Here is a 16,889-nt window from a genome sequence, read left to right on the forward strand (position 1 = left end):
CAGGCTGACATTCCCAACCTGCACTGCCCTGTGGGGTTGACGGGCAGTAACAGCGTTCCCATCGCCCTCCCCTCCAGTCTCTGCCTCAGCCCTGTCCCCCACAGTTGGCATCAGGAACCAGCCACGGTGCCAACACAGACTCATCTAAACTAGGCCTTTTTTTTCCTCCTAGAGTCAGGGTTGATTTCTCAGAAATTTAGTGAAACCAAATTGCGGTACCAAACTCTTTCAAAAAAAATTTTTATCCTCACCCAAGGACATTTTTTCATTTACATTTTTAGAGAGAGGGAGAAATGTCGATGGAAGATAAGTATCGATTAGTTGTCTTCACACCCAGAACAGGGATCCATGCCCAAACCGGGATCGCATATGCCCACACCAAAACTGGGGATGAACCTGCAACCTAGGCATGTGCCCTGACTGGGAATTGAACCCGCAACCCTTTGGTTATGGTACCCAACCACTGAGCCACCCCAGCCAGGGCGCACACAGTACCAGACTCTTAATTTCCTTATTAGAGAAAGTCAGGGACACCAAAACAACAGAAACATCTCTAAATCTCATTTATGCAGTAGCTTCCTTGCAGGCTACAGAACCCTTTAAAAGGGCCCCAATTTAAAGTATTGATGACATCGCTGGATTTCATCACTCTCAAAAACATACCTGTGGGTAAACTACATACACGTGGTGAGAAAGCTGCCGCTCACCTGCCTGCTCAGCAAGATGCATCAACAGCACAGCCCTTAGCAGAGGAAAGCTTCAGACTGTCTGTCAGTCTCAGAGGTAATTACAAACGCAGCTAAGCTCTGCAAAGACTATCTCCAGATGTAAGCCGAAGGGCAGCCTCCAGTGATGCAGCTGTTTTAACCACGTCTGCTTCCCCGGAGTTGACTGTTACCAGAGATGCTACCTTCTGAAGCAGCTGCCAGCATGCACTGCTGAAACAGCAAAGCTACCGACAAGAGAGCCATGCTCCTCTGTGCCATTCACCTCCATCTCATCTCGCTACCGCTCCTGGTCATGCTCAAGTTCAGGTGCTGACGAACAATGATAGTGCTACAGAACAGGCCCGGGGGGTGGGGTGGTGAATGATATACTATTACTGAATGAACCCACCCTTGTGCTCTGGGGTCCCTCCCCCCATACTAGGTTTACCTTGCCTGCCACCAGAAAAAGACATCTCTGAGTGCCAGAGATTGGTGAAAAGGAAAGGGATTCTTTATTTAAAAAGTTATACAGACTTATAGTAATGACTTAATGTCTTCATTAAGAATACTAAAGTCCTTTAGAATACCCACAAATGCACAGTCCTACCTTCTCCTCTTTGTCCAGTCCGGGGTACCATATGTCAGGAAAAGAAGCAGAAGTCTGTGGCTCAGGTAGCCCCTGGGTCCCAGCACCATCAGCTGTGTCACCACCGCAATCTCCAGTTAATCCAAAAACATGTGGCACCTTCTCATGGGCCACCAGCAAGAGTCCTTTCACCCCTTTTCTTCCAAGCAAAGTCTTTCCTGCTTCCTAAGCCACCTGTCAAAAAGGGCACACCCTAAAGCTGCACAGTCCCAACTTTCACCAAAGCCACATGGTCCCCAAAAGCCCACATGGCTATCATGCCTGGGTTTAAAGCCTGGCACCAATCTTCCTCTGCAGCCCCATTTCCGACTCCTCCCACCATCAGTCACACCCACCAGCATTCTTGTATTTCTTCCAGCCTTACTGGGCTGCCCTAGTAAGTCTGGGCAGGTGTGGCCCCATGGCATGGAGCCAATCATCTCTGAGCTCCCACGCAGGCACTGTAACCAGGGGGAATTGGCTCCAAGTTGCATCATGGGTTGAAGTCACTCCCATCCCCCTGGCTCAAAGCATGGCCACAGCTGTGTAACATATCTATGAAACCAGTAAAGGTTATAGATATGCTAAATGAGGTTATCTAGAGGTTACCTGCAAAACTGTTGCTATGCAAAACAGCTCTCAATGGCCCTGCTCAATGCATCCCATCCTCCAGCTCAGACTTGTAAGGGTGAGAACATCATATATATATGATGTTCTCACCCCTACAAGTCTGATATATATATATATAAATATTTATATATATATAAATATATATATATATTTCTAATATTTCCTGTACACCCTGAGTTCTGGACCCCATTACAAATCCTCATTTGGGGGCCCCCACTTGGCTGCACCCTGTTACAGTAGTGTCAACAGGTGAGGGTCAGGGGGTACCACCGTTCAAGACATTTACACTAAACAAAATCCTGTACCAGATGTGAAGGGATTTTCACACACGAAGTAAAAAGATGGGTGTCCAAGGCACTCATACACAGAATGAGGGAGAAAGACCCGCCCAGCTATATTCCAAAAACGACAGGACGGAAAGAAGATGCAGAGTCCAGCTTTGGCTCAGCAAACAGGACACAAATCAACATCCCATTCTGCAGGTATAAATGGCGTCCTTAGGAACCTGTCCCTCTCTGCACATTCCCCACTAGGACGCTTCCTCCATCCTCCACAACAATTACAAAAAGCTGGAGCTCAGGCATTTCTCGGCGGCTTAATCTCTCTGATCATGCCGCCAGCACTGGCTTTCCCTCTCCAGTCGGACTGCAGAAAAAGGAAGCAGCTGCTCACTCCACTGTCCCCACACTGGCCTTATGACATTCTGCACACACTAGGAATTCTGAGCATGATCCGAATGAAACAGAAAATTTAGTATTTTGAACTCTGCTGTGGCCTCAAGAAGGCGAGAGTTCTTGGATTGCTCGGGTGCTTACAAGAATTTGTCCACTTTCCTCAAGCCACAGAGTGCTCTACAGAGATCCCTCACCTGTCGAGGGAGTTATGTTCCAGAGACCCCTGCGATGGGTGAAAATCCGTGAAGTAGCGACACTATATTTATTTTATTATTTATATATATTTTAAGGCTTTGTAAACCCTTCCCACACTCCTGTAAACCTTTCCCACTCACTTATTAGCCTTTCCCACACTCTTATAAACACTTCGTATGCTCTTAAACACTTTCTACACTCTTAAACCTATGTAATTTTAACAACATATAAAATTCTATATGGGTACAGTATAATGCAATATCCCATGATATGGCAAAAACGCCACGATACAGAATTAGATGGATGTTTTTTAAAAGCCTGCAATGCAGTGAAGCCACAATAAGTGAACAGCGATATGGCAAGGGACGACTGTATTTTTGAGAAGTCAGACCTAGAAAAGACCTTTTAGATCAGAAGGTGTTTTACAGATGAGCGCCTTAAAACTATTTCCCCAAGGCTGTGAAATGAAGTAACAGCCAGAACTGGCATCGTGGGCCCCTGAGATAATATGTATTTGCATCTCACCCCAGCTGAACACTTTGCTGTGTAACCAGATGCACTTCCTCAGCTAAATGCTTTCCTAGTTCATTATTTTGCCTTAAAAAGGGATTAAAAGATTCAAAAGTAATTATTTATGTCCATTTCCAAAGTGGATTTCACTGCCATAGACTCCATGATTTAAACACATATAAATGTCACTCTGTGAAAAACATATTGTCTACAAATAACCTTTCCATTAGAAACAGATGCTGTGGGCTTTCAGATTCCAGAGTGTTTTTCTTTTCGATGGCCTGGTCACAACCGAAACCAGGCTAAAGGTCCATCGCTCTTTCTTTCTACTCCCTCAGGGTCCACTGTGAAGGCCGGACCTTCCCTTGGGATGGCACGTGACTCCAGGGCACTCGGGGACTCACAGCCTGCAGGGCCCGGCCAGGCCCGAGTCTGTCCTCGCAACAAAGATCCTCCCACCTTTGCCATGAAGCAGTTTCCACCCTGACTGAGGAGGAAAGGAACCATGGAGGCTGCAGTCCATGAGGATATTTCTCGTCAGATTCAAATTCAAATATGGACTGAACACGTATCATGCGTCAGGCCCCAGGAGGGTTTTCCCTCCTCTCTCCTTGAAGCAGGGGGTGTTGTATAATAAATGGACGAGAAGTCAACAACAGTAGTCACTTAGGGAACTGTCTTAAGTATTTCACATGCGTTATTAACAGACTGAAGACAGTATCACAATCTCCATTTTACAAATGACAAAACCAGGGTTTGGACCTAGAACGAGGCAGAGTAGGAACTCAAATCTATGAGAGCCGCTCTGAGCCTGTGTCCCTGAATGCTGTGCTATCCCCACTTGCCAGTGTACACCAGTAAGAGGGTCCACATGTCTGCTGGGCTTCCACCTCTTCAACCACGCTGGGGACCGCTTATCCCCCTGTTTACCTATAGGCCACGAGCCCACCACCCTTTCGGGTTTACAGAACACTACTGAATACAGCCTGGTCTACTATAACACATGCATAGTTTGTGTATAGCTGGTAAAGGAAAGAACAGTGGCCTTATAAAACAGAAACTGCGTCACTTTATAATATACGCCTCCACGTAAAAACATGTGAACGTAAACTTTATTAACAGAGCTGACTACATGACTGTCCTGGGTGCCCACTCATCCCTCCCCTTTCTCCTGCTGGCCTAGTTGAGCCACACGCTCCGTCTTAGAAGCACAGAGAGCATCTTTCTCCAAGGTCCTGTTTACCGCAACAACACAGAGCAAGGACCCAGAGCTACCCACCTCAGTCATCACTCAAGTTTGTGCGAAGCCTCAAGTGCTTTTCCTCCACCGCCCTCTGCCCTTGCCCCCAGCACTCAGCAGCCTCAACCCCTCCTCACGGCCCCTTCCATCAAGGTGCCATCACCTTTTAAGGTAAAGGTCGACCATTGCCAGGAAATGTATTTCTAGGCATTCAGGGTGACTGTCCAGTTGTGCTAATCGTCTTATTAGGAGTGTTACTTCTTTTTTCAGTGCCCTGGACAGAGTCACATAAGTTTTGAATGATTTCTCCACCTCCTACTTTTCCATAAATCCTTGTAGTTTTTGTGTGCAATTTTATGTAACCTGAGGCTTTCAAGCTTGTATGCCTCCCACCAGAGCAGAAACACCTGAACTGGCAGCACAACCCAAAAGATTAAACTTTATCTGACTTCTCCAAGTTCCCTGCGGCCCCTCTTCAGCGCTGAGACGCTGTGGGAAGAGAACTAGTTCATATGGTCTGATATACCATTCAGAGTTGTTGGCTGCAAGCCACTGAATCCACTCTAGCGAGCTGGAGCAGACAGGAACCTCTGAAGTTCTGGGTGGGCCAGCAAATCAGGCCAGGAGACAGTCACTGCGCCAGACCGCTCCATCAGACCCTGCTGCGGCGTGCACTGCAGGTGCTGGGGGCCCCTGTCCAGGCTGCACCTGAAAGCTGCAGCACGTCTCTCAACCACCCCCACGGGAAACACTTCGTGGGATGCCCTCTTCTTCTCCTGACTCTCTTCTGAATCGGTCACCTTCTCCATGCACCCGAGCAGCAGGACTGTGGACATATTCCAGCACTGGCTGCAAGGGAAACTCAGAAAGCCACTTTTGACTTCTACTCTGAGGGGGTAGATTTATAAGGTCAGAAGTTCCCTTAAAGCCACAAAGGTGTTCAAAAGGTACTAAATACCTAGAGCATGAAGGAAGTGTCTACTATATGTAGAAAGCAAATTTTACACAACTCTCAGCAAACACTGATCTCTTGCTACTAGGCTGGCCCTACCAAGCTCCTGCCACGTGGCAAGTTGCCCCCATCCTTGCAGCCTGCTTACGCCAGGGTTCTGTCTGATGTGCACCAGCTGAAGTATGTGTATCCTCATTGCAAAAGAACTTGATCTTGGATGTTAACCAATGCTTGGAGCCATCCCCAAGTTTCCAAGGTGGCACTCGTTAGCGGGTGACATTTGAAGTGGTAACACATTCCCATGACCACACCGGATTTCGACAACCCCACGAGCAGATGATGGAGGAGCGAATCACTGCGCTGACTCACAGCACCACCCCTGTTTCCTGGTACATCCGCAACTCCGCATCCCTACAGACTGCAGCGTCTGCCCAGCTTCCGGCCCACTGACCGCACTGCCACATGTTTCTCTCATTCAGGAAAGGGTATCTGGATACAAATGAATCAGCTCTAGTTCATGCAAGAGTATGCATCATTGCAAATGTTGGTACTATTATTCTTAACATATTAGTGATAATATTCCTCACCATGGATCCTTCTGCTCCAGTATGTTAATAGACTACATTACACATTTGCTATTTAGAGTTTCTTCCCATCCATATGTCAATTCCATTGTCTAAGTGAGGATGTTAGACATGTTAGGAGACACGGGCATATATATATATTTTTTTAATCTTCCCCCAAGAATACGTTTAGTGATTTCAGAAAGAGAGGGAGGAAGAGAGAGAAAGAAACATCGATATGAGAGAGAAACATCAGTAAGTTGCCTCCCGTACTCGCTCCAACCAGGGACTGAGCCTGCAGCCTAGGCATGTGCCCTGACCGGGAATCAAACCCCCAACATTTTGGTGTATGAGATGATGCTATCACCAACTGAGCCATCCACGACAATCTTTAAATACAGCTACACTTTCTCAACATACTCCTTAGTCACTCATTCCCAAGTTCCTGCTAGAATCTAAGCCTGACTTTGACCTTTAAAATGGCATCCAGTGCCTTGCATGGCCGGGCCCAGGACAACCGCCCGGCCTCACTGTGCCCACTCATTCTGTGCAGCAACCACAAAAAAACCTCTTTTCTGTTCTTCCTCCTGGAATGTACCCTGCTCCTCCACCACAGGGCGTCTCCTTCCCCCCAGGCCCTGCCAGCTTTCCTCCTCAGGGAGCCCTCCCCGTGGTCAGCCCTGCCCCACGTCTGGGTCAGGTGCCCTGTGACACGCACTTGTCGGACCACGTGCCTGTCCTTCCTGGCAGCACCGGCTGCTCTGCTTCTCCAGATATGTGCATGAGCTCCGGCAGGCGCCTCTCTGCCCCTGAACTGTAAGCTCCATGGGGTTAGGAACTACGTCTTTCTGGTCACCACTGTGTTCCAAGTGCTGAGGAGGGTTTCCAGCCCACAAGGTACACTAAAACCATCTGATGAGTGCATGAATGGACTCATGCATTTAGGATAAGCGGTCTCACCATTTGGTATGTATTTGTTTGATTTAATTCCCTAAGATGGTGGGTAGAGTAAGGTTGAGGCAAAGTAGGTAAGAAAGGGTAGGTAAAGTGCTCCATTTGGGGCAAGCTAAGTGCCTAATAAGGTGGCTGTGGACTGTTCGGGTAGGCAGGCAGAAATACAATAGAATGCTCAGCATCTCTGCAGGGCCTTGCCTGGACAAATGGCATCGCTGTCTAGACCGGTGCCAGCCAAGAGAATGGTGGAAATGTTCCCTACCTGCAGCGTCCAGGGTGGTGGCCAGCTAGTGGGCACTTAAAATGAGCTACTGCTCCTAAGGAACTAAAATTGCAATTTCACTGAATTTTAAATTAAAATAAATGTAAGGAGCCACATGTGGCTGGTAGCTACTGTGTTGGAGAGTGCACATCTGGACAGCAGATACTGCTTTCCTAATTTTAAAAACACTAACGCCTCTCAACAGAGGGTGTGGAACTGGGAGAGTTTATCAGGCACAATGATCTCATTTCACAAATTAGAAAGCAAAGGCCCATTCAGAAGTGACTTGCACAAAACCATCGCAGCGAGAGAGCGGTAAGGCAGAGCAGAGCCATGGTCTTCTGTATCTGATCCAATGTTCTCTCCATTCTGCAGGCTGCTTCTGTTGGTGATGCAAAAACAGCTGTGGTTTTGTTTCATTCTAGTGTGGACTGGATGCGGCTCATGCGCAAAGCCCACTGAAGATCATGCCCATCCCCTGCAGAGAGCTAGTTAGACATCGCCACTATCTCGGGTATTTTACTTGCAAATAACAGAACCCACTCTAGTGAGTCTTACGGTGAAAGGAGTGTATCAAAGAAGTTTCAGTGGTTTGCACAAGCTCTGAGAGAGTCTCAAAGCCAGACCTGGAGGCTCTGCAGTCTGGAGCTGTTGACAAATGACGCCACCACTGCACAGAAGGGGCCCTACTGTGCCTGCCAACTGCCCCATCCCGTGGCGCCTGCCTCTCAAAGCTACACATCACTGCTTCTAAGCTCCCAGAATGCACCCCAGCTCCCACCTCCGCCCATGTGAGTCTCAGTGGGATCTGAATCAAGGGAGAACAGGGACCTGAGACCCTTGTTGCAAGGAAGTAAAGCTAGTTTCCAGCTTCCACTTCATATGGCAGCCCCATGAGGCAGAAAGAGTGCCTACACATAAGGGAGAGAATTCTTGAAAACAAAACAAAACAGAAAAGGACCACCACCACGACTTAACAAATGTCCTATCAAGTTAATAACTTATCTGCACTGGTTTAGACCAGGAATCTTACAGCCCGTCCTGCTCAGTAACATCCCTGACTCAGAGCTTTTTAAACTTAAAAGTATGTCTCTACATTGCAAATTTTTTCAATTAATTCATCAGAGGCTCTTTTTAATTTTTTAAAAAGCTATATTTATTCACTGGAATATGTATTGAAAGATGCTATATAGGATAGAGAGTGAACTAGGCATTTCAACTCTCAGTGCATAAAAGGTTTCTTTCAGTACTCTTTTAATCTGGATGTTTCTAATTAACAAACCCAATATAGCACAGCCATGAAGATAAACAATTCTAACAACTTCTTCCTCAGAAGTGGTAGCAGTAGGATCAAAGTGAAAGCAGATCTGAGAAATCCTCTAAGAACTGAAAATTAGTATAATGGGGGCATGAGCACCAAGGCCCCTCCGTCCTAAACGTCTACAAAACCAAGAAAAGGGCCACGAGTCACGTGCACGTGTTGGAGTCTGAGGGAGCAGAGGGGGACAAGAAATGCTGTCTCCGACAGTGACCGTGATGGGAGAAGCCAGGACAGGGCTTTGTGTTTTGATGAGAAAGGGGAAGGTACACCAACACAGCATGCAATCTAGTGAGCAAACCAGATGGAGTTCACTCCAGGCAGCCCTGGAGAAAGAGCCGGCCTTGTAGATTTAGGGGGCCCTGTCCTAAGGGTTGACTGGCATCCAACTTGAGTGGCATCAAGACAGGAGCGTGGAGGGCTATGAACTAGACCGTCAGAGACCCCACAGATAAAGTGCCAGCAAAGGAGCGAGAGCCTGGGCTTCTGGAAGCACCCAGGAAATGATGGTTATGCATCCCCACAAGAAAGCTGCAAAGCCCCCTCCCACGTGACTCCCCAGCGCCAACCCGCTGTCTCCAGCTGCCCACGCTTCTGCAGAGAGCCTGTTGCCATGTCCCACCAGCATTCAGCTGCCTCCCAGTTAAAGTCCACATGTGTAATTACATCTTTCACAATACACCAAGCAGACAGAAAGAGAAGGAAATTAAAGGATCGCAAGGGCTATTGTTACTGAGCACAGAGTGGCTGTCACAGCAGCCGGTTGTCAAAGAAACTTCCCCGAGGAGCAAGGACAGGCCTGGGTCACCGAGCTCCAGCTTGCAGCAGAGCAGCGGGGTAACAGCTGAGGTTCAAAAATCCCAATTTCACTACATTCCCAGCTCAGCCTGTCACAGTCAGTTTTGGAAAATATAAATCAGCTTGGGTTGCTGCCCTACCTAAAGCCCTCCAATGGCTCCTACTGCATTTAAAGGAGAAGCCAGCCCTCTTCACAGTCCAGCTGTCACCTCTTCCTCCAGACTCACAGGGACTCCTCACCACACACACCGCCCCCCACTCGGCCCCACGGCTCCCTTCCTTCTGTGCCTCAGCTGTTCTTCCTTCCACCTCAGGGCCTTTGTGCTTGCCCTTCCCTCCACCTGATGTGGTTGAGCCCCAGGTCTTCCCCGGCTGCCTCCGCCTCCTCACCCGTCTCTCAGCGGAGTGCCACCATGGCCTCAAAGGGCCCCTCCTGCCCATCCCAGCAGAAGCGGTTCTCGCACCTGGCCCCTCCCCCACAGCACGGGCTCCCTCGTGCTCCCTCCCTTGTCAGCTTGTCTGCACTGGCTGCAGCCCTGGAATGCAAGTCACGGGAGGCAGGGACACGGGCTGCCTCGTTACTGATTTTAGCTCAGCTCTTAGAACAGCGTTTAGACCACTTGGTTTTATAAATAAAGTAATTAAATTAAAAGAAAAGGAGATGTTTACTAGGTCCTCTCACATTCTTGAACATTAAAATGTATCCATTCAGGACATCCTGCCAAGATGGAGGAGTAGGTAGACACGCTGTGCCTCCTTGCACAACCAAAAGAAGGACAAAAACAATTTAAAAACAAAAAACAACTAGAACTGACAGAAAATAGAACTGTAGGGAAGTCCGACAATCAAGGAGTTGAAGAAGACACATTCATCCAGACCAGCAGGAGGGGCGGAGACGGGCAGCCGGGGTGGAGAGGGTGCACTGCAAGGCTGTGGCTGGCTGGCAGGACTGCAGTGGTGGCTGGTGGAGTAAGTGGTCCCACATTCGTGTGCATGTAAACCCAGAGGAACAACTGGGGAGCAAGACAGACCATACAACCCAGAGCTCCAACGTGGGGAAATAAAGCCTCAAACCACTGACTGGAAACACCTGTGGGGGTTGACACAGTGGGAGAAACTCCCAGCCTCACAGGAGAGTTCGTTGGAGAGACCCACAGGGTCCTAGAACATACACAAGCCAACCCACCCGGGAATCAGCACCAGAAGGGCCCAATTTGCTTGTGGGAAGCAGGAGAAGTGACTGAAATCCAGCAGAGAGTGGAGCAAGTGCCATTGTTCCCTCTCGGACCCCTGCCCCACATACAGTATCACAACCCAGCGACATGGGTTACCCCACCCAGTGAATACCTAGGGCTCCCACCTCACTACGTAACAGGTGCATCAAGACAAAAAATATGGCCCAAATGAAAGAACAGATCAAAGTTCCAGAAAAAATACAACTAAGTGATAAAGAGATAGCAAACCTATCAGATGCACAGTTCAAAACACTGGTAATCAGGATGCTCACAGAATTGGTTGAATTTGGTCACAATTTAGATGAAAAAAATGAAGGCAATGCTAAGTGAAATAAAGGAAAATGCATGAAAAACCAATAGTGTTGGGAAGGAAACTGGAACTCAAATCAATGGAGTGGACCAAAAGGAAGAAAGAAACGTCCAATCAGAAAAGAATGAAGAAACAAGAATTCAAAAAAATGAGAGGCTTAGGAACCTCCAGGACATCTTTAAACATTCCACCATCCGAATTATAGGGGTACCAGAAGGAGTAGAGGAAGAGCAACAAGTTGAAAACTTATTTGAACAAATAATGAAGGAGAACTTCCCCAATAGGGCAAAGGAAATAGACTTCCAGGAAGTCCAGGAAACTCAGAGAGTCCCAAAGAAGTTGGACCCAAGGAAGCACACACCAAGGCAAATCATAATTACATTACCCAAGATTAAAATTAAGGAGAGAATCCTAGAAGCAGCAAGAGAAAAGGCAACAATTAACTACAAAGGAGTTCCCATGAGACTATTAGCTGATTTCTCAAAAGAGACCTTACAGGCAAGAAGGGGCTGGAAAGAAGTATTCCAAGTCGTGAAAGGCAAAGACCTACATCCATGTTTGCTCTATCCAGGAAAGCTTTCATTTAGAATGGGAGGGCAGATAAAGTGCTTCTCAGATAAGGTCAAGTTAAAGGAGTTCATCATCACCAAGCCATTATTATATGAAATGTTAAAGGGACTTAGCTAAGAAAAAGAAGATAAAAAAACATGTACAGTAAAATGACAGGAAACTCACAATTATTAACAACCACACCTAAAACAAAAACAAACTAAGCAAACAACTAGAATGGGAGCAGAACCCCAGAAATGGAGATCACATGGAGGGTTAGCAATAGGGGAGTGGGAGGGGGAGAGAGGGTGAAGAGGTACAGAGAATAAGTAGCACAGATGGTAGGTAGAAAATAGACAGGGGGAGGGTAAGAACAGTATAGGAAATGCAGAAGCCAAAGGACTTATATGTACGACCCATGGACATGAACTAAAGGGGGGGAATGTGGGTGGGAGGGGGTGTGCAGGACGGAGGGGAGTGAAGGAGGGAAAATGGGACAACTGTAATAGCATAATCAATACATTTTAAAAAATGTATCCATTCAAACATTTTTAAGGACTCTCTGGACATCAGACACTATGAGGCACTGTGGGGGCTCCACAAACGAATCAGACCCTGTCCTCAAAAAGCTCCCCATCCAGGAACGTATGACAGGCACAAAGGGACTCTTTATAAAACTCCAGGTTCCACTCTTCCCCATGCCCAAGGGTCACCTGGAGGGAGTGGTAAGTGTACCGACCCCGGGGCTCCACCCAAACCCACTACACCTCTGGGAACAGAGCTTGGGGATCCCTGCAGATGCCCCTGACCTTTGGGGGATGAAGAGGAAGGCTGGGCACTTTGGGCCCAGAGAACCCATGAGCAAAGGAAAGGATCCAGGAAACAGGGGAGGGACACAGAGTGGCACTGGGTCCCAGCGGGCAGCTGCACTTGGAGGAGTGATGCTGAGGCGAGATGGAAAGGCAGCCTAAGACCCAGTGTGGTGAGCCCAGGACATGGGGCTGCTTCTGAGGAGAAAGTGAGAGCATCAGATAAGGAGTCGATGTATAGACAAAGGCTCAGAAAGGGCTAGTGAGCCACCTAAAGTCACACAGCTAGAAGGAGAGAGGCCAGGATTCAAACCAGCACTCAGAGTTCTGAGATGAAGTGGGGGAGGGGAAGGATGAAACTGTCCCTTTACTGAGTTCCTGCTGTTCCCAGGCACAGAGTGACCGATTTGCACTTATGATTAAACCTCACTACAGCTCTGTGAGGTAAGAAGCCCAGACTGAAGACAAAGGGGCCCACCCTTTCACCAAAAGCAGAGAGGAAAGGGCAACGTGAGAGATGCTAAGGAGGCAGATGCAACAGGTTGTGTGGTAGAGGGGACAACCAACCCATGGAAAGGGGACACCCCCATGGAAGGACACCTCTGTAGAAGGGGGACACCCCCGTGGAAGGGGGGCAGCCCCGTGGAAGGGGGACAACCCCATGGAAGGGGGACAGCCCCGTGGAAGGGGGACAACCCCGTGGAAGGGAGACAGCCCTCATGGAAGGGGCACAGCCCCGTGGCAGGGGCACAGCCCCGTGGAAGGAAGACAGCCCTCATGGAAGGGGCACAGCCCCGTGGAAGTGCACTGGCTTCTCTTCAGCACCCTGCCCGCCTTTCATTAACTGCCTCTGTGGGGCCTGTTTGGGTGTCTGGCTTTCTTCCCTCCCGTGTTCTTCACTTTTTACTTCACTCACTTTGTCACTGGGACACCACACAGACTTTAGCTGCTGGTTCGCACATACCACGGTGGAAGCAAAGGAAGGCTGAGCAAGAGTGCCCCGAGTGTGCAGCAGGCAGGCGCAGAAGAAACCTCATCTCCGGCTGGATGCCACGAAAGGCCCCCAGCAGTGCCCGGTCAGGACCACAGAGACGCAGAACTCGGGCTCGCCGCAGCTCACGTGCTTTTCAGGCCACTACTAAAAATTAGTTACTTAGACAAAAACACTGATTTCCATGTTGTATTTACAGGATAAAAATTCAAAAGCCCGTGTAACAATATATACATCATGTTTTTTTCTTCTATATGTATCTACAAAAACATACATCATGGTTTCATGCATGTATCTGTTGTTTCTCGAAGCTGTTAGTCGGACTAGCAGATGCTAATTCTCTTCCTATTACCATCTGGTTCCTACTCCCAGGACCACATGCCCACTCTCTCCCCCACTTTTCTCTTGTTTCTGCAACAGCTCAGAGCCCGGACAGGCCTCTCCAGTCCTAAGGAGGGACAGGAAGGGTCCTTCTTCTGTTCCACAGGGCGGGTCAGAGGCAGGAGCCCCGCGGTGCACCTCCGCCAGTCTTAAGGGACCCAGAGCGTCTACTTAGGACAAAAGTAGCGGCACTGATGACTCACACCGCGTCTTCAGAATGAAAGTGGAAAGTGGTGGTAAAGAAAATGTATTTCGCTAATTTGAAATCTGTAAATGAAATGGATTAAATAGCCAAATATAAACAATACAGAAAAGGAAACAAAGGTGAATAGTTTTCTAGTTTTTAAAATATATAAACAACGAAAAATTGTAAAAGGAAAACAGACAAGTTTAACCTTTCAGACAAGATGGAAGTGGGATGGCTCCAGGTTTTCTTTTCAAAGCCACGAGGGCATCCTGTGTCACTTAAAACGGTTCCCCAACCCGAGCAATTCACCCAATGGTGGGGCCAATGGTGGGGCCAATGGTGGGCAAGTTCAAAGCAATTGCAAATTGCCTTCATAAAAGCTGTGGGGCCACTACGATTCCGGGTAAAATGCAAACTGTCTCAGTCAGCAAGAACCAAGCCAAACCTCACGAGTCATTCATGCATTCTTGCAATCTTTCCCCAACTAAACTAAGCTCATTTAAACAGGCCACCTTATTATCTCAAATGAAACAGAGCTATTTCCTTCTATAACCTCTTTTCCCAGGCTGGCCACTTTTTTCCCTTTTCTCTTAGAGTGACACATTAAGAACTCCAGTCAATAGTGTCCTTCTGAGTTTCTTCTTAAGTGAGTTGGGAGTATTGTCTCCTAAAAGTCTTTCCTGTGATTCCTATAAGATGGGAAAAGACTGTGCTCACTGAATGTTTCCAGTCATCATAAAACACCAATACCAAAAAATGCTCACGTTTCACTAAATGTGATGGCTTCGTCCTGGGCAGAGCTCAGTGAGACACTCCATCCACTGAAACGGAAACATGTCTCTCCTTGCAGTGGCCCAGGCTGAGATCACAAACGGGGCCCTTGGCCCTGCGGAAGGTTATGTCATTCCCGAGGAGTCGGTAATGCTGCCATCAGCGTAATGCTGCTGCGGATTAAGTTCAGGCGCGCTGCTGCTGCTGCTGCGCCAAACGCAGAGCATTCGATACAGCCTGGCAGGCAGACCAGCGTGCACGCTGACAGCTTGAGCCAGTACGTGGAGCTAACTTCTCCACCATCCCCTCTCTTACAAGGGGAAACACATTTTCTTTTCTTGGTCAAAACTGAGCGAGGATTCCTCAGGTACCGCCTGCCGCCTCGCCTTGCCAACACCCTGCGCTATTCTTCAGAGACGTATGTACAGGAGCATGCCTGCCAGTGCTCTCCGGGGTTGCCAGGGCACCACTCCGCGCCTCTGCTTCCTCCTTCTCCGGGCACTCATGCTCGCTTCTCTCCAGACATCTGACACCACCTTCTCTAAGTCTAAAGGACTCCTTAGACCTGCTAAATAGCAAGGGGTGCTCCAGTTTAAAAAGGGAAGAAATCCTCTCTCAAACCTCCCTCTCCATCAGTTGTAGGGCCTTTCTTTCCTCCCCTTCACAGCTTAACTTCTTCACTGAGCTGCTGCTGCCATCCCCTCCCCTCCCACTGGCACGGGCCCCCACCTTCCTGAACCTGGCCTCAGGGTCCCGTGCCAGTGAAACAGCTCTCAGGCAGGTGCCAGGCTTGACCTCCCACACCGGGAGCAGAAAGGACCTGTTTTTTAAGGGGGGTGGCTATAAATAAAGAGGTGATGCCTCCACCCCCATCCTGGGATTTCTAAGAGATGGAGGTCTGACCCCTCCTGGGAACCGCCTCCCCCACTCCCACTCTTCTCCTGAGCTGGGCAGGTGACCAAGGAAGGGTGCTTGGGGTCCTTAAATTCTTGGCTTAGAGGGGAGTGCTGTCATGGGCGGGGTGATGAAGAGACCTCCTCACAGAAGGGGGAAGTGCCCTCTCTTCCCCAATTGGAGAAGCAGGGGGCCTGTTATTTGCTCTGTGCCTACCAGACTGGGGAGAGGAAACGGCTGAGAGACGGCAGGGCAGAGAGAAGCCTTACTCCCTCACTGCTCGGTGCACAAAACACAGATTCAGGTGACTAGTAGGGCATCTCACCAGTACCCACAAAAAAGGGCAGGGGGATCTCAGCACCAGTTTATTAGAGGCACTTACCCATGCCTCCCCTCACCGTGCCCCCAACATCCGAGACAGGGCAGGAGCCCAGGAGAAGGACAGGGAGGAGGGGTCCCAGAGGGAGACCGCCCTTCCTTCCCACACAGGTGACACACCACACGCCTGGCAAGTGGCAATCTCAGGGAAAGCTTTAAATCACAGTCTGTTTTTCTCATAATGGTATTCCCCAATATACCCAAGTGAGTGGCATGTGGGAGGCTTAATGATTATTTGTTGGATAAATAATTTGTTGTCTCAATAGCTTCATCTTTATCCTCACCCTCCTTGTCCTTTTTTTGCCTCATTTCATTCATTCACTCAATAATTCACTCCTCCATAAGTGTTTGTTGAAAGTTGATACTATACAATGTAATTATGGAAAGGTGATTAAGTCATGTCCCCATGCCCTCAGGAAAGTTACCAGAGAAAATAAGAAAAGTAGAAACTTGCGCCCACGGCAAGGAACGATGAGAAAGTAGCATGGCAGCAGTACCAAGCACCAGAGACATTAACCCGAAAATCCACACTGCTCCCTGAGGAGTACGCCTGGACAGCTCGCTTTTCCTGATCGGCCTGGATATGGATGCTCATGCCTGCCTTTCCCATGGCTGCTGGCCCTTTACCCCTCCTGCTAAAATGCATTTACCCTCGGTGTGCCAAGGTGTGTGGTTTACACACCGTGTGCGACATCCTGGAGAAAGCAGGACAATCCATCGGCCTTGGGTCTGGGGTGGGCCAAGGGCATTTCAATGCCCCGGCTGAGGCCCCCGAGAAAGGACAAGGTGCCCGTGGCCTTTCATGGAACACCGCCATGCGCGATCCAGCACAGCGAACACGCCGTGGGTGTGGGGCGAAGGTAATGCTGACTATGTTCATGTCCTCCCAAGAGCACCGAGGGCATCTTTCCCACGGGGAGATGGCCGTGCATGGGGAGAACTGAGCCACCTCTGCC

The 16,889-nt window shown here is 48.8% G+C and overlaps 1 protein-coding gene across 4 annotated transcripts in view; it reads right to left on the reverse strand.

The window, feature by feature from the left end:
• The window catches only part of HHAT (hedgehog acyltransferase), a 230,201-nt gene that overhangs the window by 112,296 nt on the left and 101,016 nt on the right, over positions 1-16,889 (reverse strand). The gene's annotated exons all lie outside the window — the stretch shown is intronic.

The sequence above is a fragment of the Phyllostomus hastatus genome, unplaced genomic scaffold (assembly GCF_019186645.2).
Source record: "Phyllostomus hastatus isolate PE091 unplaced genomic scaffold, TTU_PhHast_1.1 phas_contig_283, whole genome shotgun sequence".
NCBI lineage: Eukaryota > Metazoa > Chordata > Mammalia > Chiroptera > Phyllostomidae > Phyllostomus > Phyllostomus hastatus.